This window comes from Marmota monax, unplaced genomic scaffold, assembly GCF_021218885.2.
Source record: "Marmota monax isolate L192 unplaced genomic scaffold, Marmota_monax_Labrador192_F-V1.1 WCK01_AAM20220418_F8-fsc00034, whole genome shotgun sequence".
In the NCBI taxonomy this organism is placed as follows: Eukaryota; Metazoa; Chordata; class Mammalia; order Rodentia; family Sciuridae; genus Marmota; species Marmota monax.
In genome coordinates this window covers 434962-455807 of record NW_026693934.1, presented here as the reverse complement: position 1 = coordinate 455807, position 20846 = coordinate 434962, and the positions used below count along the sequence as shown (strand labels likewise).

The window sequence follows — 20846 nt, the reverse complement described above, 5'->3', positions numbered from 1 at the left end:
ACTGTCAAAAATATTATGGTTGACTAATTTTTCCTATCTTTCTTTAATGTATGGAGTTGTTGTTTAACTCTTCTTTTTCAAATTCTATGCTGGATAACAAAAAGTTAATATGAAATTCAATAGAGTGAATCAAAGCATATTGTCTCATCTCAGTTACTAGTAGAGGAGTCCTGTAGGCTCTTTTGTGTTTGCTATGCAATAGCTGATTGGAGACTTTCTGAATTTTGACTACATTTCAATGGAGAATGAAAGTCCAAGAACTAAATGAACTTTTTCATATCAACATTCCAAGCCTGGTAAAACTGTTCTGCTTGCTAAAATGATGTTATAAATATCGAGATTAGTTTCTTCTAAAATTACCAGTGCCAGGTGCATTCCATTTCTCATGTCATATAATATTCTGTTACCAGTGTTCACAGTTTAAAAGAAGGTTTAAAGAATGTGCAGGCAAAAAAAAAAGAGTAAAGATATTTAAATGTGACAACTGTATTTACATAACCTACATGGTAGACACTGAAGAGTAGGATTGATTTCTTTTTTCTTTTTCAGTCTCATCTTTGTTTTGTTTAGGTAGCAGAGGGTAGATAAAATAGAGATGTATAGTTATGAATGAGCTATTGTCTTCATCATAAATAGATAGAAAAGTATAAATAGATAAATCAGTTTCAAAACTAATGCTATTGTTTTTTGTTAGTGTACTTCCCATGCATAAAATCTCAGCACTCAAGATGTCCCCATAAAATCTTTCACTAAACCTTTGTTTTAAAGTATTTGAAAGGACATCATTCCATGTGGGAATATTACATACAGCCACTGATTCAACAGTAACTGAGAACTTATGTACAAAACATTCTTTACATATTGACAAATATTTCTAAAAAATGAATTGGTATTTTTTGTTGTTGAGTGTTTCATGAGTGACCTTTACCTCTGTAGACATATGCAGTTTTCAGTTTTTTGGGTGAGACTTTCAAAATATTTTTTTAGAGTGTTCAATGTTAGCAGTGACATTTTTACAGTGATTTCAGAGCCTTGTAGTTTAGAATATTCTATTTTCTTTATTTCTAATTACTTATACCACCCTCATTTTAAATCCTGTGCAGATGTAATTGACAGTGATGATATACAATATGTATGAAATGAGCTTTTCCCTATTGGTGGTGTGTGTCATGCAAGACTCCATTGCAATATTTACAGTTAAACTAAACTTTTTAGAACGAGCAAAATTGCATTTGTTTTGCAGATTTGCTCATCATTAAATGTGAAACATTTCACATTTGTCTTTTTGAGTAATTGGCTTTTTAAAATGATAAGGTGCTCTGAACACTTGTTATGTGGATAGGTCTGACGTTGTATCCCAGAAATCCATATGCCATACAGACAGAACAGAAGAAAGATATTCACAAGCATGTCACAGATTGGACTAAAGCAAGCCAAAAACCCAAGTGCCATGGCATTAACAATAGCACCAGATTTACTGTCACGATCACAATCTGTGCTGCATCACAGACAGAAGGAGAACTTTTGATAGGTAACACCTCAGTGTTTTTTTAATCTTTTTGGCAAATTATCATTTATCATTATATTTTTGCCTGCCATATAATATTATTACAATGATATAAAAAATACAAGATAAGTTTATTAGGCCTCAAAAAAAGGATTGACTTATTAGTCAGGGCATGTAGGATGAGAGAGGGAGACAGAAAGACAGTGAGAGAGAGACAAATATTCTGTTGTTTTATTACAGATCAAACTGAAGCTGGAAAAATAGAAAACAGCTAAGGTACTCATGAGGATTTTAGCTTCTTTTGAGTTCACAAAAGGAAATGGCTTATTAGTGACAGAGAAAACAAAAGAATCACCCTTCTTCAGGACTTGAAAACTCTGTTGTTTCAAAAATATGTGGTTCCCTGGGATAAAAACTCACAGCTAATTTTATTTTCCAAATTGGAAGGGGGTGGGTGAGAATATTTTGAGATGAGAAATTGCCCAAGCCTTTCTGGTCTGTATGCACTTCCCCAGGATGCAGAGATGAAGAGACCATGATTCACAGGATGCCCCAATAGGTACTAAAACAAAATTTACAAAATCACAGCTTGATGCAAAGTCTCATGTTGGGCTGATTGAAGGAAAAACTAGAAACACTGCACAGAGTTTCCTGGCATCAAAAAGAGAAACATCAGCCGATTGTTTTTGTTAATTGAAGGCCACTTTGGGACCTCAGTGAAAATATTCTTCTCACCTGTTTTTTAATTGTCTACCTGGCTGAGAGACTTTTGGAGGACAGCCTTCCTGAGGACTTAGTTTCTTGTAGAACAAATTATCCTAAAGTTATACAGTTTTGTTAACCTAATCACAAATATTAAAGCTGGTTTCTCCAAGATTTAAATGGAGATTCAAGAAAAAAAAACATTAAAAATAATAATTAACAAGATGCAAAGCTATTCAAAGCTAGATGGAAACAAAGGAATGCTAATCCATCAATTAACTTTAACCTGGTTGACTGAAAAAATTTTTATATTTGGAGTAAATCTAACATCTTCTTAAAGAAAGTAAATACTGTGATTTTTATCCTCAAACCATTTTTTCCCACCAAAATTATATTTTTTTTAATTTTTGAGCCTTGAAAATAATAGGACTGATGATTTCTACGCTGTGCCATTCTAGATACCTAGGCCTGCTATTTTCTTCCCAGCCTTCCACTTGCCAAAGCCAGTCCTCCCTAAAGCCCTGAGTATGATTTCCTGTGGACCTCTTTCAGTGCACATGCTTCACTTTCATGGGACTTAATATATTTCTTCTAATTTTCAAACTATCAACTCAATTTTCAGTTACTAATCACTAACGCATAGATAGACTCAAGTATTGTGGGAATTAGAAGGGAATAATAATTGTTACACTCAAAAATATATCTGTTGTTACTAAGGAGCAAACAAGAAACAAATATAAAACCACCTAAGAAAAAATATAACAATTCCCTAAACTTCTTTGAAAAAAATTGCATAATGCATGATTATGGGGAAGTTATGCTCATACAAAGATAAATTTTATTATAAATGAGATACTAAAACCATAAAAGGAAACCTAGAGTTTCAGGAAACATCAGGGGAAGTGTGTGTATGTTTGTGTGCGCATGTGCACGAGTGCGCATGTGCACGAGTGCACATGTGTGCACATAGAGTGCATGTGTGTCTAACTTTAAAAGCAAATTATCTCAAATTTCATAAAATAACCATTCCAGAAAATCACTCACTATTACTGTTGAGTTTCTACTCTGAGCACATAAAGCCAACATAAATGGAACTTAAATGTTTCACCAGTAACAACTATTCAGACAAAACTCACTTGGGAGCTGTAGAATAAGGATCACATAAATAGTACTGGTATCTGAAGGTTTAAAAAAAAAGTGGGAGCTATTTTTAAAAAGTAAGAGCACATTGAAATTTCTCCAATTTCAATTCAAAAGCCTTGTCATCTTAACCTTTTATGATTTGGAGTTGTATTATGGAGAAACATGATGCAGCTATTACATTAAAACTATGAAATGATCAAGGAATTGAGAGAGAGGGAGCCCAGAGTTAACACAGGGGCACACCTTGGTGTGAGTAAATAGAAGGTGGAATATACTGGTTATTCTGAACTTTTGAGGGCAAACGAATCATAAATGATGATGTACTAGGGACAAACAAGACGTAGAAAACAAAACAGAACAGTAGAAAAAGACCTGATAAAAAAGATGAAAAAAGATGATGGTGGCATTGAAAGAATTATGACAATACAGAGCTGATACTTTCTATGTTTTTAGTGTTTAATTAGTGTATTGTAGTTATACATAGCACTGGGGTTCATTTTGACATAATCATACATGCATGGAATATAATTGGCTCCACTCTGTCCCCAGTGCTTCCTCTTTCTCTGCCCTCCTCCCTCCTTTATTCCTCTTCTCCTTCTCTACTTGGTCTTCTGGAAGGCAACACATTTTAAGGAAGAATTTTTGTTGTTGTTTTGTTTTGGGATTTTGGAAATTTTTAAAAAATCATTATTTTTTAAATTTTATTTTAGTTATATGTGACATAGAATGTATTTTGATATATCATAAAAAACATGGAGTGTAACTTCCCATTCTTGTGGTTAAACATTATGTGGAGTTACACTGGTCATGTGTTCAAATTTGAACACACCATTGTCTTTCCCATTCCCATGTCCCCTCTCTTCCTTCCATCTCCTTGTCCAATCCAGTGAATTAAGGAATAAATTTTAATTGAAGAACAAAAATTTGATAGAGATCCTTAGATAGTTGTAGAAGATAAATGAATGTGTTGACAGAGATGGAATCAAATTATAGACTGAAAATTTAGCTGTCACTTCATTGAATAGAAAAATGCATACTATTCTCAGAAGCCTATCACCTAAAGCATTATTTACACCTAATTTTAAAATAAATGTCTGAGGCTGAATATGTGATTGCCATTAAAATTTTGTTTATTAGTATTTTATTTAAATAGTTTTGTTCAGCTTAAATAAAATGAAATATGAAGTCATGATTCATTTACTCTTTCATCAGTACCTACTCATGAGTTGCTACCATGGGTTAGGCACAAGCCAGGGAATATTCTTAAACTGTAGAATAGACAAAGTGAAAAAGATGGATGCCTCATTGGGCAACAGCATTGATGATTATTGGTGAACTGAATTGACCTAATGAAAAAAGAAAAAGCAAGCGGGGGACTCATGGTCACGTTCTTAAAAATTAATGCAAGTTTTTATTACTTAGGTATTGGTAAAGAAATTATGCCTTAAAATATAGACATTCGATTGGGATATACAGTATGAAATTTCTCAAGAGCTACCTGAGACTCATATTATCAAAATGTACAACTTCTATGTGAAAACAATCTACAGGTTAGATTTGCAGTTATTCTGCAATATGTAGATAATTTGTGGGAAATCAAGATAAATTTCAGAGTAATAGAAATATCCCTAGCCAGATAACTTGTAGTACAAACCAGTCTTTTCAGTGGATTTTATACCAACTTAATGTGCAACACAAGAATATATTTGGGAAAGTGAATTTATTAAGTTCCACCTTATAAGGTTTACCTTCCTACAGCAAAAAAAAAAAAAAAAAAAAATACATATGAGCAGTTCTCTTGGTTTTTGTTTATCTGCTTTACAACTGTTGTCTTCATTCAACCTTGCCTATCACTTGTGTTTATCATTTCCTCCCTTATGGGATTTAGTTCTTCTCCTATTTATTCTTATAAATTTTAGTATTTTCTTCATCAATTTAAGCAAATGCCTTTTATGAAATATGATAAATGTGTATACTTCTTCCCACTTGGTCATCAATGATCTACATGTATTTTAGTTTTATTTTTATAGCATCAGATTGACAATATTTTTGTTTTCTTCTGTCACTCTAATTCTCAGTTGTACTTTAAGGATTAATCCTCATTTATTTTGCTAACTTGAAACTATTTTATTTCAACTCTTTGAATTTGTTGAAAACATAGATATTATGATATCCATGTTGCCCAGAAAGGAAGTCATTCCGATGCCTTTTAAGTGAACAAAGACTTGAGTGGGTATAAAGTACTTGAGTAATGCTTTTGTTTCTTCTGACTCTTAGACTTTCTCTAATACTCTCTAAACATGAGTATCGATATGCAGAAGTCTGAAGCCAGGCTTTTTTTTTGCCTTCTAATAAGTGACTTTTTACTTCTGCCTATAGGACCAAGAGATTTTTCTTTGGCCATAAAATATGCTAATCTTACCAAAAAAAGTTTTAGGATTTAAATGATATTGAAAAATTTCCTGGAACACTTGAATCATATCTATACATAAAACAAGGAAGGAAAATTTTCACCTGTGAGATCTTGAATATTTTTCTGTTCCATTTGATTTTGAATTTTTTTCAGTTGCATTAATAATGAGTGTCAATGTGAGACCATTTTTCACATCTATCATCTTTCATAAATGAACAAACCTCAGTTAAGGAATTTTCTTCTTACCTAGTGTTTTGATCACATCCCTACAGTTTTATAATCTGATGTTCATTTTTAAGAGTTTATAATACTAGCTTTAATATCCATTTAACCCAAATAAACTTTAGAAGAATATTTTCTATTTCTTTACATGTTATTACTTTCAATAGAAAAAAAAATTCTTTTCAGCTATCCTGTTTGCTTTTAACTTCTAATTGGAGAACACTGTAGTTGAGAGATATGGCTTTGGAGGATATATTGATATGTTTGTTGTGGCTTAATCTGTAGTCAATCTCTTTAAATATTTCAAATATTCTTATTTGTTTTGTTATGATGTGTCAATCATTGTGTTTATATCATTTTGTTCTTCAAATTTTCATGTCTCTGATTTTTTTCAAGCAAATATATTAACGATCTTCAAATTTGTTCTTATATTTATAATCATTTTTGCTTTGAGTACTTTAAGCTATATAATCTGACATTATTATATCATATTCTATATGAAAATGTAGTTTAGCAAGATGGACTACTATTAGGATAGCATTATACACCTTCACATTGGAATCCAGATTCTGTATCTTGATGCAGTTTATTTCTTGATCACAGTTGCTTGAGTGCATTCTCAGTAAAGCAGTGAACTATGCGGTTTTACAGGGGTTCCAGAGTCTTCCCTTTCTGGTTCCTCTAGGTCCTTCCTCTAGGTCCTCAGAATTTCATGTCTTTGGGTATGTATTGGGGAAAGGGGAGAGAGGAGTGTTCAGGGGAATGTTAAAAGGCCATTCAAGAGTTTACTACATCTAGCTGCTTTCCCAGAAGGAGGATATTATTTTGGTGAAACATAGAAATGTTTGGCTCACAATTTAATGCTTATCCCTAGAATATCTTTTGTTTTCCTGATATTGGATGTGCTGCATTTTTTATAACATTTCATTAGCATGAATTTGCATCCTTCATGTTCGGCCTCATTCTTCTCTTAGTTTTGTTTCTTATGATTATTATATTGATATATTTAATTTTTAAGCTCTATCTTATAAGCTCTGTTCATTAAAGGGAAAATTAATTTTTAAGATGAAGTGTTTGATATTTCTGTGATCTTATGTAAAAATTTAAACCATAGATGGTCATGTTTCTTTTTTCTTTTTCTATTCTATCTTTAGGAAATTTAATGACTATTTTTTTGTTTTTGTTGGTCTAGTTTCATCCATGTTGAGGTTTGGAAATTGTTACCATTGAGTGAGTCAAGATAATTTTTAATATTCTCTTCTTCATCCACCAATAGAAACAAACAAACAAAAAATCCTTGGATATTCTTCCTATGGATATTAGCTTTTGTGGCTATGGATAGAATATGACAGTAGAATAGAATTAAAATTTGTATTCTGCCAGGCGCAGTCCCAGCTGCTGTAATCCCAGCAGCTCTGAAGGCTGATGCAGAAAGATGGTGAATTTAAAGCCAGCCTCATCAACAATGAGGTGCTTAGCAAATCAGTGAGACCCCCGCCTCTAAATAAAATACAAAATAGAGCTAGGGATGTTGCTCAGTGGTCAAGTGCCCCTGAGTTCAATTCCCAGTATTAAAAGAAATAAACTTGTATTCAACCATTTTGAATTAAATTTTTCCAATATTCTCTAAAAGAGCTTTGAACCTTATTCTTTTTATACAATGTGTTTTCTTAACCTTCTCATTATACCTGTTCTACTTTTTGCCATTGTAATGTGTTTTAATTTCTGGAATAATTTTTATTGTAACATTTTATTTTCCTTTTGAAGTCAACAAATTCTCATTTTTTGGCATATTGTCCTTTACCATTAATGTTTATTATTTTAATAGGTTCAAATTTCCATTTTTCTCTAAAGTTATAGAATATGATATGTAACATTTCTTCTAATTCCTATAATAACTTTTCTTCTAATGTATATTTCCTTTCACATTACTCCTAATTAGTTTTTATCTTTTCTTTTCCTACTCTTAAAGCCAAAATTGTAAGATCTGTTCATGAGTCTCAGATGGGATGCTTTTGCTCACAGATTTTAGCATAGAAAAGGTACCAGTCAAACCCATAGTACTTAATCTGGAGAAAGTAGTTAAATTCTCCTTGAGCCCTCCTCTGCCTGCCGCCTGTTCTCTCTCTCCTTCTCTTCTCTACTCTCTTTTCATTTTAATCTATGGGCTATATTTGGGCCCTTTCATATTTCTGGACTTCTATTCCTTTCTTACAAGGAACTCTGGACAGGACTTTTAAAATCTCTTCTAGCTTTAGGTTACATGTATCCAAATCTGCAGGTATTTTTGAGAACATATTATTATCTCTTAAGAATTATTTAATCCCATCTGAAAGTCAAGATTGGATGAAAGAGTCCTGAAATCTACTTTCTTATATATTTTCCCTGAATGTGACTAGTTCTCATATCATTTTTGCCCATAATAATTTCAAGTGGGTTAAAAACTCTGTAGACATTACATATGCTCTTTAAATGTATCCATATTGTATATGTATTCAAGTGCCTCTATTTTGTTGATAATTGCTAAAAGGAAATAGAAATGTCCTCTTTAATACAGATGGTATTTGTAGCACTTAATTAGAATTTATATACATCTAAAATAATCACATGTTAATTTTCATAAGTTTGAAAACAGAAGACTTAATCAGTATAATAATAAAATATTATTTTAGCTTTTCACAAAATAAAATCCCAACTATGGGGGATGGAATAAGGGTAGCTTTAGTTAATTCTCCTCATTATTTTGAGTTTTTTTTTTTGTTCGGAGACTACAGACAAAAGAGAAACATACATTTTTTTCTCCTTTAAATATTGATTTTGTGATTTTCATATTTTATATGTATTATATAAATTATAAAATATTCTGATGTGGCCATCATTTAATTATGAGTTTTTGACATAAAATGCACTGATTTCTGGCACATTTTATATTTCAGAATAAAGTAAAAGATATATTACCTGGGTACTGAGCCCATTAGGGTGCATGTACCACATTCTAGAAATAGCTAGCTTCAAGAAAATCCAGCCTATGTAAAGCTTCTTCTCTAAAGATACAAGTCTAACACATTGACACATATATCACACACCCACACCTACCAATAGAACAACAACAACAACAACAACAACCTCATTAAATTTAATGAGGCAAATGGTGCTATTTTTGATGGGACACTAATGAGAGAATTTTTTAACCAAATAGAATCTTATTAATTTATGTCAGAAACAGAAGTGGAGACACAGTCATATTAGAAGTGTTAATTCCACAAGGGAATATCTCCAATGGTCCTTTAACTAGGCTTAACCACATATTTAATCAAACTTATTGAGCTTCTTGTTAAGGTTTCACGATTAAGATCAAAATTTCTATATCATAGGAATTCCCTGAAGAATTGTAATCATTTACCTATATATCCCCCAACACAGAGACTGGTACTTTGCATATGATAAGTATACCCTTCATTTCCTCTATTGTGGAATAAGAAATTCACTTGAATTTCAGAAACCCACTTTTGTAGTTTTGAATTTTAAAAATTAAATGAAATTGAAATTGAAATTAGTCATTTAAATCCAACCAAAAATCATTCTGATTTCAGTATTAGTATAGATAATTTTGGAAAGTGATATATAGAAAACTAAAACGTAACAGACTTTTAATTTATGGAAGCTTGCAATTTAAATCAAATGTCATGATGAATTATTATGAAGTTGAATATTCTTGGTAATATGAAAATCTTATTTGTTTTGGTAATTTTGAAGATTTGGGTAATATTTTGTCAACTATTGATGTGGATAGTTATAAACTCATTTGGAGTACCAATGTAAATATACTTGCTTAATATATTCATCCACTAACAGTGATATATATGATTATCAATTATAATATGCCCACCTCTGTGTCAGCATTTCCTTATATATGAACACAATATTAAAATTCATTCCTAGAGGGAAGAAAATGGGAAAACATGATTATTCCTTCAACAACTTTTAATTGAGCACCTGCTTTTTTTCAAGCCAGGTATATGTTTATGCCAAGTATTAGGATATCTGCTAAAATGTAGCAGTTAACAAACACAGAAGCATTCTACTCCTGGGGAGCACACATTCTAGTTTGGAGAGATTGAAAACAGCAAAACAATAAAAAGTTAAAGCATAGAGTGCATTACATGTTGCTATGGTAACTAGAAAATTAGAGCAGAAAACAGGGAATGGAAATTTAAGTAGAAGACCAGAGAAGTCTTCAGAAAGGGGCATTTGAGTAAAATATAAAGTATGGGTTGAGTTTAGGGCAAGGTTTTAATGATGATAATGATTTACATGAGTACAATGGCTTCAGTCATAATGATGATGGAAATGGGAATGTAGTAAGAAAATCCATATTAATTAGAAAATTTTAAAACCATATACTTTAAAGATGATGGAATGGTACATATATAAAGAACCATTTATCTTTTATTCTGTATTCATTAAACTTAAATGAAAGTGTTTGTCTGAATAAAAGTATTTAGGATAATCATCCACTTCTTGTGTGAAGACACATAAATAAATCAATTTCTTACCACTAAATCAACAACAAAAAATTCCATCATTATGATAGGGACTTTGTCTTTTTATTATAGTTATCACATTGATCTCTAATTGTTTATGTGTTTCTCTCCTATTATCAGGTTTTTTTTTAAATATAAGAACCCTGTACATTCATTTTTGCACATAAAAGAGAAGAATGTATGACACTGTTTGGTTGTAACATTTGAATAAATTGATTGTCTCATTCAATTAATATTTATCAAGATACTATTATTTTAAGAACTGGAAATAAAATTGGGAGTTCATAACCAACTTGAATCTAATGTATGAAATATGATATGTCAAGAGCTTTGTATTGTTTTGAACAACCAATAAACAACAAAAAAAGTTAAACCTAAAAAAAATAAAAATAAATAAAAAAAAAGAACTGGAAATATATTGGTAACTAAAAAGATTTTTCTGTATTAAAGGAGTTTACATCTTGGTACAAAATATCAAGTATCAATAATATGTCAATAAACGTAAGGGAAATAAAGTATGGACAGGAGGTGGAGCATGATAGACAGTAGTCAAGGAAGGCGTCTCTGAGACAGTGAGATGGAAGCAGAATCATAAATAAAAGGGACATTTGAAATCCAGAGTATTCCTGAGAAGCAACCCACATTTCAAAGGCTGAATGGCAATACTAGAAGGCCACTGCAGCTGAGTCAGAATGAGGAGTGCAGTGTGGAAGAAGTCCATATGGTCGGCAACATTAGGGTCATATAAACCTTTGAGGCTATGATTCCAACCATTCAGTTGTTTGGAGCAGAGAAGTGACATGATACTATACTATTTTTGTCATGAGAATACTTAACAAGCACTCTTTTCATTTTTCAAGAATACAATATATTGTCATTGGCTATATATACTATGCTTTTTTGAACTTATTCCTCCTATCTAATTGTGATTAAGTATGCTTTGACTAACTTCTCCCTTCCTCCACCTGCTAAGCACCCGCAAGCCTTGGAATCACTACTGCACTTGCATGAAATCAACTTTGGATGCCACATATAAATGAGAGGGTGCAGTATTAATCATTCTGTATCTGGATTATTTTACTTAACATAAAATTTTCAAGATTCATTCCTGTTGTCATAAAAAACAGGATTTCCTTTTTTTCATGGCTGAATAATATTTTACTGTGGATATATGCCACATTTTCTTTACCTCTTCATTCACTGAAGAACACTAGGTGGATTTTATATCTTACCTATTACCAATTGTGCTGCAATATTCACAGGATGTCTTTGATCCTATTAATGTTTTTAATGATTGCTCTCTCAGTTGTATAATGAAATTGAGTGGAAAAGGCTAGGAATGGAAGCAGGGAGGTCAATTAGGAAAACCCCTGTTATGTAGAAGAGAGGTGGTTTCTGTTTCAGAAATACAAAATAGAAATGAGTTAAATATGGTACAGAGGGAAGTCTCTTCCAATTTTATGCTCAAACTTCAATTCTGTTTATTTCCTGAAAATATTATGTCTAATAATCAGATTACTTAGATTTATTTTGACTCCATTTTCATCACTTTTTCTATTTGTTGTGGATCTTTTATCTATTGCAAATCTACTTTTAAAATGATTTTACATATGATAATTATAGAGATAACTTCAGATGATTTATTTTTTCTAGATCATGTTTATCTTTTTTATTTCTGTCAGGCACTTTGTACTATAAGCAGATAACTGAAATCCAAGTAGAGATTAAGCTGCTTCAATGCTGGGTTTCTGCATTTGTGAGGACTGGAGCATTTCTGGTTTGTTCTCTACTTTAAGGCATAATCCTTCAGGTCCCTGCTGAAGGCCTTGAGGCTCCTCCATCTTGGTGAAACTGAACTTCAATTTTGTGAGACTGTCCTAAACTCTGATGAATGTCTCAGTGTGCATCCATAACTTTTAAAAACAGAATGTGTCAAGGGAAGAAACAAGATCAAATTATAAGTGCACCCCTCTGGGCTTCCATTCCCTTTGAAATTTTGCTTCATATGCTTTCTGTACCATTCTCTCTATCCTTTCTTTTTGGGACTCCAATTAAATATTTCTCAGATCTTTTAACTTTATTCCCAATAAATTTCAGTTCTTTTTTTTTTTTTTCAATGTTTTCAAATAGAAGTGTGTTAGGTGGGAGGTTCTAGCAGAAAGCTCATCCAGAGGTAGTTAACCATTGCTGGCAAATTTTTGTTTAATAATAATAATAATAATAGAATACAGGGCTGGGGCTGGGGCTCAACTGTAGAGTGCTCACCTAGCACATTTGATCCTCAGCACCACATTAAAATAAATACATAAATAAAGGTATTTTGTCCATCTACAACAAAATACATCAATAAATAAAACAGAATGCGAAGTAGGTTTTCAAGAAATATTTATCTTTTTAATTCATATATTTAGAAAATATACAAATAAATAATAAAGATAAGAGGGATTAAATTTAAAAATTAAAATAAATCCAAAGAAAATGATATAAAATATTTAGCTAAAAATAAAAGCAGAGAATGAGAAAATCATAAATGTTGCAATTTTGTCAGCAAAATTTCAGCTTGTTTCTTTAAAAAAAAGTGATAAATTTTAAAATATTTGACAATTCTAAAAAAAAGTGAAATTAGACTGCTAAAATTGAAAAAATGACTACCAATAAGAAATAACTTACATGAAAATTTGAAAAAAAAAAAGACCTAGTTAATAACTCAGAAAATCAAGATGAAAGGAATTATTTTTTAGGAAAATTTAAACTTCCAGATTAACTCAAGAAATTAAAAACCTGAATATAGAACTTTTTATGGAAGACATTTTAAAAGAAATGAAGTATCTGTGTCTTATTTTATAGAAGCATATCCACAGATTTTTCAAGATTGAGCAGTCTCCATTTTATATAAATTTCCTTGTAGAAATATGGAAAACTTATTCATATATTTGTGATTGTGTCATAACTTTAAAACAATGAAACATGGGTGGCACCAAAAAGAAAATTACTGGCAGGTCAAGCAAAATTATGGTATGATGTTAATCAAATCCTATTGACTAAGTAAAATATTTATTTCAAGAGTCCATATAATATCTTAATGAGAAAATCAGTTTTCTACAGCATTACTACAATACATTAAAGGGGAAACACCATATGATCATGTCATTCAATGTTTTTAAAATAAGCTTTTGTTAAAATTCAATACCTGATTCTAAAAAGTAGTGTGCAAACAATAGACATAGATTATTCTGGAAAAATAAACTGACGTATATGAATATAAAATGAAAAAAACACTGTGAATAAGTAATAGAAAAGAAATGGCAGATAGGAAAATATGTATTTGCAAGAAGGGCAAATACAACACACCCTTAGAGAAGAAGAAACATACCAATATATAACTGGAGAATAATTGTAGAAAATGAAATAATTAAATATTTCTAATAAGCTTATAGAATGGAGACTTAACATCACTAAGAGGGAATTGTAACCTTAAATGGGACACCTATCATATTGGTAAACACTAAAAAGAATGATAATGTCCAGTTTTAATAGAGTGTTGGAGAAACGGATTCTCATTCATTGTTAGTGTAATTGCAGTTTTAGAGTCGACTCAGCCAGAATTTATTAAAATTAAGTGTCCATTATATTTGATCCTGTTCTTCCACTTTTGAGAATCTATCATATGCTTGCACTTATAGAAATATATATATATATATATATATGTGTGTGTGTGTGTGTGTGTGTGTGTGTGTGAAGTGTTGGTTGTAGCATTTACTTTTCATAGCATAATAATCATATTAAATGTATCCAAGTTAAATATCTATTTATAGGAAGTTTTTAAATAAAGGTATATTTATTGTATGAACATTTAAGTATTGAGAAACAATGTATGCAAATGTGAGGATCTTTGTATAATTGTTGATATCATGTAAACATATGTCAGTTTTTAAGTCATCTAAGAAGTGACTCAAAGGAAAATTTGGCTTAGGAGAAATCATTTAAATCATTAGGGTAATAGCAAGAAAAGCTGAGATGTTGAGGAATTAAGAGAAGAACAAGAAAAGAGATTGTCATGATAGAGGATTGGTTTTTCTATAACTAAAGATTTTCTATAACTAAATAGGATTTGATAGAGATAATGGTAATGAGGTAAAAAAATGACTGTGGAAAAAAAAGAAATTTTGCTTTAAAAAGAATATTTCTATACTCATCACTTTTTTCCCCTAGATTACCCATTTCTATGATTAGGTAGAGTTGAAAGAACAAAACCAAAAATTCTGACACTTGCCAGTTATGATTAACTCACTTTTCTTAGATACAACCTCTTGGCAAGTCTGCCCTCCCATGTCTCCTTTCCAAGATGGGATCTAGGTTTAAAAAGAAGAAGGAGAAGGAGAAGGAGAAGACTTAGTCTCATAGCAAATAAGACAATGACTTGTATTTTTTATGTTTTTTATTTATTCAGTAAATACTGAGTACAGTCATGGGATGCTTAAGTACAGGCACATGTCCTAGTCATGTGTCATGAGGTGTCTTTGTCTTTAAGTACAAACATATAGAGTGGCCTCACAAAACTAAGATGGCTATGATGTCATGAGACCATATAATCTTAGGGGACCACCATTGTATATGCTGTCTGTCTCTGACTGATCTATCCTTCTGGGGCACATAACTGTACTTACTATAGCTATACTCCATTCAGGGTCCTGGGGACACTGCAGTAAATAAGGAGGAAACAGTGCTGCCCTTGTGGAATTTACCTTCCAGGGAGAGTCATTGCTGGTTTACTCTATCATGACTGGTCTAGGTACTGATGAGTTTGTAGCACCAGATAGTGAAGTGACTTGTCCAAAACTAAAGCTTGTGTACAGCAGGCACAGATCCAAGTAAAGAGTTATCAGCAGAGCCCACATGTTCAAACTTGAGCTCTCTCGTCTCAAGCTAAACAGCCTTATCTTCATTTGTACTCAAACTTTCAGACTCTTGTTTTATGAGACATTATCAGAATATAAAAGAAATTACAGCAATATTTTCACGTTTTGAGAATGGGATATGATGTATTCAAATGATGTAATATTTCATGACTACTAAAAAGTTGGTTTGTGAAGAATTTATAGTAAATTGATAAACAGATTTTTTGGAGAAAGGTAAACTCCTGAGTCTACAATTAGATGACAGTTTTGCAGCTACTGACAGAGGTTTTATGTGCAATGATTTTTATAAGAAACTCAGATCAATAGGAATGTTGCCATTTTGAGTATTGATAGCGCTTTTTTATTTGCACCTGGGATTGAACCTAGGGGTGCAACATCCCAAACCAATTTTATATTTTACTTAGAGATAGGATCTTGCTAAATTGCTTAGGGCCTCACTAATGTGCTAAGAGATTCTCCTGTCTCAGCCTCCCAAGCTGCTGCGATTACAGGTGTGCACCATGCCTGGCTGAGAGCTCTGCTTTTCATTATCAAAAAATGTACACGTCTTTGGATTAAATTACTCTAATAGACCTTGTTAGCTTAGAGTCATTTACAGACATTGTGCATTATGCATTTTAGAATTGTTTGCCATAGCGAATAGCGAGTTCCTTCATTCGGGATGTTGATATCAGGCCGTGTGCTAATTAATGCAGTAGAAAAAGTGCTCTCCGTTTACTTGTTCTAAGCCTTTTTTTTTTCCTTTTTCGAATCATAGTTTCTCTTTTACTCTAAAATACACATTGCCCTCAAGTTGTTTTTTGTTTTTCATGCCTCTCTGAAAATTGTGTTCCAAACACCTATGACAAATTTTGTCTATATAAATAAAACTATAAATGTCTACTATGTGATACATGCAAAACATTACAATTGGGAACTATACTTCATATTTGAAGAAGTTTTACCATTTGCAAAATTTTCATTTTCCTTAAGTTAGTATAGAATTATCAAAATTCTTGTAGGATATTCTAGGAAAAGAGAATGAATAAATACTCAAACTCATTTAAAAGATTTAGAGTCAAAAATAGTTTTCCCCAAAATTTTTTTCAAAGGAGTAACAAGGGGAAAACATGCTCTGTGATATTTAGAAAAAAAATTTAAATAAAAAAGGTTGAAATAATATAAATCAAGAGAAAGGTCAGGTGACTATACAAAGATACCTCCAAAAGACCATGCAGCTATGGTAATGGAAGGAGACCCTCAGGGTTATACAGTGGAGGGGGTAGAGAGAGGAGGGGAGGGGAGGGGAAAGGTGGGGAGGGGGGAGGGTGGAGGATGGGAAAGGCAGCGGAGCACAACAGACACTAGTATGGCAATATGTAAATCAATGGATGTGTAACTGATGTGATTCTGCAATCTGTGTATGGGGTGAAGGTGGGAGTTCATAACCCACTTGAATCAAAGTGTGGAATATGATATGTCAAGAAATTTGTAATGTTTTGAACAACCCACAATAAAAAATTAAAAATATATATATAAAAAAAAAAAGAACACTTAGGGGTAAGGGAAACTCTGACTAAACCCACCAGACAGGGCTCTTGTTGAAGGCAGGCCAGAGATCAGACATCACCTGGAGGATATGGGAGATACTAAGGGTAGGGGGTTCTTGTAAAAAAAAAAAAAAAAAAAAAAAAAAAAAGACCATGCAGCTAAACAATGACAGGAAATCACAAACCAGCATAAAAGGCAAGGATTATCCAATACATAGTTCTCTATAACAAATTTATTTTTTAGAAAAAAAAATCAAAATAATATTTACTCAAACACTCATAAAGCGAATCCAAGAAGAATTTAGGATGCAAATGTAAAAATGTATTAAAAAGTAATGGGGAAATACGAGTTAAAATCTGATATCTGGATGAGTGAGTCAGTTCTAAGAACTAAAATATAGATCAGAAAAACCATAAGGAGCAATAAGTAAGTTTTACAATGTAAAATAAAAATAGCATATTTATATACAAATAATTACATTAAAAGTTTTATTCAAAATAAATTGGGAAAAATATATGAAGTAATTATCCCTAGGTTAGTAAACTTACTAAAGTCTTCATTCTAATAAATATTAGTAATACTAAAATTAAAAATATTAAAGAACAGTAGCAACAATTTCTAAGAAAAAAGCAAATGTTTAATTACAAAAGAAAAGCTACTAAACAAAAAAATAATTTCGACAAAATTTATGAAGTATACAGTTTTTCTTACTTAAAATAAAAATATTATTTTAAAAGAGTTCATTCTTGAATTTCAATGAGACAATGAAATTTTGTACAGTTTTTCTAGAAAGTAATTAGAAATGCATTTCAGCAGCCTTTCAAAATTGTATTATTTGACCTAGCAATCTCTTTCCAAAAATTTCTTGTAAAAAAACAAATCAGAAATTGTAACAAAAATTCATGCAGTGTGGACTCATTTATCAGACAAAAAATGGTAACAAGTATATTATGGAAAAATAGGAAGACAAATATATTACAGTTAATCTCTATGGCAGAATGTTATGGAGCCATTAAAGTGATGCTCTCCAAGAATAATTCTCAGAAAAACCTTCAAGATATAATGATAAAAATACCAATAAGATGCAATAATTTATATATAATTTCAACTATGTATGATTTATATATAACATGCATAGTATGTGCATTTAAAATGTCTGGAATGAAATATATTAAATGTTAAGAAGGCTATATTTTAGTAATGTGATTAGATGTGGTTTTAGTTTTTATTTTACATGTTATGATTTTGCATATTTTATAATGTTCATTTGTGTTTGTAATTAGAAATAGTTTGTTTTTCCATATTTTCCTCAGAACGATAGTATTATACCAATGTCTGAAAAAATAATTGCAGAAAAATATTATCCCTTCACTTAACTGTTTAGAAAGCTTCTCCTAAAAGAATGACATGATAATTAAAATTCCAGACCTTAGACAGCAGGTTTAGGGAATTAGTTTGTCACCCAAAGAGGCTTCTTAACGTTCCTCGAATCACACTACATAGCAATTGACAATACTGCCAATATAAGCTTTAAGTTCAGGTCAGCATATGGATACTGAAGTCTCACTTATGGGAAATGTGGGAAAATGCAGTTCATCAATATGTAAAAGGAGTACCCTGGCTTCTCCAAGGCAGTGGCAATTTTAGAATACAGTAATGATAATGGGCTATGTAGAAGAGACTCAATTTACTCATTTACTCATTTTGGTTTTTGAGCCCAAGAATTTTGGACAAGAATGAAATGGGGAAAGAGAGGGGAAAATAGAATGTGGATTACCCAAAGCACAATCTCAGTATGGCCATCGGCCAGAATTATAGTCTTGTGCAAGATGGTGCAGAAGATCAGAGTAACTGACAAAAATTTCATTGTATTTCTAAGATACACCAGGTCCATTTTATCTGCCTCTGCCATTGTATCATCTGAGTTACATTATGACAGTGATCTGTTCCACACAGAGCATAAATTTTTGGTAATTCTGGTACATGTAGGATGAATAAGACTTACTCTAGTTATCATTGTTGTGAGTGCTCTATGAAAGCCATGATATATTGGAAGCTTCTGTCATGGTTTACCAAGAGGCCTTCAGGTCAACTTTTAAATCTTTCCATCTTAGGTCCTCAGGAGACCCACCTTTTTTTGGTTTTGCTCAAGATCTCCTCTATGGTATTTGCCTGACATCATGGGAGCACAAGGGTGTCTGCTGATGGCAAGGAGGAGACCATGAAGTCATATTCTCTGATGATGTTTATTCTACATCTGTGATTTGTGTCCTACAATGCTCCTGGGACTTAAACCACATGTGCAGTATTTGCATTAATGGGAACTTGAGAAGGAGAGGCCATAACACTATTAAAATGTTTAGCTTTCGCTCTCCCATCACACAGACACATGCTAATAACTACTCCCAGACCTTGTATCATGGTGCTGCAGGATGCGATGTAGAGTGCACTCATTGTTTCGATACAAGGGACTTAAAAACAAATAGCTGCCATCTCTGCCTCTGATAGTTTGCCAGGCTTTTAACTTCTTTGGTTTTCCCCCCTTCTGATCCTGGTGAGGTATCTCAAATGTATTCCAAACAACACATTACCCCAAGTCTTTGTTTCTTCTTTTATAAGGAAACCCTTGCTTTAAGGTATATTTAGAAAACCCAGGGTCTACGCCAAATTCCAAAGAACCACATACTAATTCTACTTTAAAATGGCAGGAAATGACTTAGTGCAGAATCCCACACACAGGGTTATTGATCATCCTGGACTATTAGTCAAAATTGTGACAAATATTCTGGAAACTTACTGCAGGTTTAAACATCAACTTTCATATTTGAGAACATTTTGAAGCATCTTAGACAGACAAAAGACAGAGACAGAGAAAATGCCAAGGAACAGAGTTTGAAGATTACATCTTTCATTACTCCCAAGCTAATATCTGTCAAATCATATTTAAGACCCTTTATTGGGTCACAGTATCAATTTAGTGAGTCAAGTACATCATTTTTTTTAATTAAACAGATGAAAGAATAAAATAGATTAGAATAGGACATATCAAATTATATCATATTTATTAAAATAAAAGTATGAAATTTTTTAAAATTATTTAATATATGTGCACATATATACACATGTTGTATATATATATATATATATATATATATATATATATATATACACATATATATTGAACATATAAACAGATGGGAAATACACACATACATGTTGTGTATGTGTGTGTGTGTATCTGAGAGGAAAAAAAAGATGCCGAGAGAAAGACAAAGAGAAAAGAGGATAGAGGTACTAGTTGGCAATGTAAATATATTTCTTACCATGGATGATAGCCAAAAGCATTTGAAAGCCAGATTATGCCTCCAGGGCAATGGCTTCTTTGATTTTGGAATAAATTCTTCCCTTAGTGCCTCCTCCATCTGCTTTTAGGTAAATTCACAAGCTGCATATAAACTTAATCTAATTAAATCTCAAACTTGTAAAGAAAATGTTGTGGATGAAACCCAGTAAAATGTAGATCCAATGCTGTAAGCCATTCATCAAGGGTAGCAGATTACAAGCTCAGTGCTGGTTCTTATGATAGAAAAACATTCTCCTTAATGTCCTACTCCTCAGGAACCTAAATGGCATAATAGTTCACAGTGAGCCTCAGAAGTTGGGAGAGAAACTCACTGTATTATAGATTGTTGGGTATCATTCATTCAAGGACTAAGATTATTGCTTGATTCTTGGCATCAGGAATAATCCAGTTAATAACAATGGAACCATCTTGATCTAGCAAGCACAAGACAAACAGAAAACTAGAGTTGGGAATGCTACTATGGAAAAGATTTGAGCTGATAATATTGGAAGGAATTGTAGCT

At 32.0% G+C, this 20846-nt stretch overlaps 1 protein-coding gene and 1 long non-coding RNA gene across 4 annotated transcripts in view; one reads left to right on the top strand and one right to left on the bottom strand.

Annotated features, from left to right (window-relative positions):
• Arhgap15 (Rho GTPase activating protein 15) overlaps nucleotides 1-20846 on the top strand; it is a 619786-nt gene that overhangs the window by 272957 nt on the left and 325983 nt on the right. The window lies entirely within an intron of this gene.
• LOC124106150 (uncharacterized) overlaps nucleotides 1-20846 on the bottom strand; it is a 155850-nt gene that overhangs the window by 103486 nt on the left and 31518 nt on the right. Inside the window, exon 4 of the long non-coding RNA XR_009228557.1 lies at nucleotides 9877-9925. This is a non-coding gene — a long non-coding RNA (uncharacterized LOC124106150). The remainder of the gene's footprint in view (nucleotides 1-9876; nucleotides 9926-20846) is intronic.